The sequence below is a fragment of the Orycteropus afer genome, unplaced genomic scaffold (assembly GCF_000298275.1).
Source record: "Orycteropus afer afer isolate SDZICR_OR568_19922 unplaced genomic scaffold, OryAfe1.0 scaffold00054, whole genome shotgun sequence".
NCBI classification, from domain to species: domain Eukaryota; kingdom Metazoa; phylum Chordata; class Mammalia; order Tubulidentata; family Orycteropodidae; genus Orycteropus; species Orycteropus afer.
In genome coordinates, this window is record NW_006921641.1 from 4,354,647 (window position 1) to 4,355,935 (window position 1,289).

The following is a 1,289-nucleotide window of genomic DNA, read 5'->3' on the forward strand; positions in this document are numbered from 1 at the left end:
AAAAAAAAAAAAAAAAAATGCATTGACTCACGTCACTTTAGTTTGATGTATTTCACTGTACATAAATTATATTTCAATAAAATGTATTTTTAAAAAATACCAAAACACATCTACAAAATTAAAAGTTATACTTACTTTGGAAATGCTTTTTCTATATTGTGATTAAAATGCCATTAGGATTCTAGATAATCAGGCTAGAATAACACCTGGAATTAAATGGATTTACTGATAAGGATCAGTGTTTCCACTTCCTTTGTTGTATGATTTTATAGGTTTGATTAACTAGATTTTCTTTTTACTAATGGTAGGGGTAAGAGTGGTATAAGGCAGGTTTTGAGTTTTCTAGTAATGTTGAAAAACTGCAAGAATTGGTTATTCATATACTTTGGGCATAACTTGGTGAAAAAAGTCTGAGAATTGTCTACGTATTAATGAATTGGAAAGAAAGCTGTTTTTGCTTGCTTTGTAAATTCCCTCAGGAGATCTCTTTTAAAAAATAAGCTGTCTTAAGGGGAACAGAAGAGAAATCTGTTACCTAGTGTATACACAGTGTGAACCTCATAGAAAGCTGCTACCCTTGAATATGGGGGAAAGTGAGGGAGAGGCGGGGTTAAGAATGTTTAGGAACTTGACTACTGGAGTTGGCTAAGCTACTCATGATGAAGGAATAGGAAAAGAATCAGCTGACCTTGCGCCAGCAGGTTTTTAACAGCATTGTTACCTCCTTTCCTACCAGTAAATCAACTCCTGCATCTGTTTCCTTCCTTGAAACAGTTGTCGGTGTTAACTAATTCTATTTTATTATAACTTTAAAACTGAAACTGACTGCTCTAAGTTCATAGCAGGTACCTTAATTTTTGCTTTGAGTCAAACCATTGCATATCAGAATTTCTTTTCATTTACTATAGAAAATTGATTTTAAAATGTTGGGCTTTTTTTTTCATGTACAATGTCTTAATTTGATTTAAATTAGATGGCAATCTTCACATATGTAAAATTGCATTCCCTTTGTATTTTATGTATAATTTACCGAGTACATTTTATATTAAGGATGAATTACGCACATTTGGGTAAATGAAAACTGTGTCTTACCTGATTTGTACTTTAAAAATAAACTTCCCTGAGTTCCGGCAAGATGGCGGACTAGGCAGAAAGACTGCACAGACCCTCTTCAACAAAGAAAAGGGAAACCAATTAACACAGACATAGAAGATAATCCTAGACCCCTGAGCCTTGAAGGGAAGGATATAGAAGTGGACTAAACCCCACCTAGCAGAAGAATTTGTGTA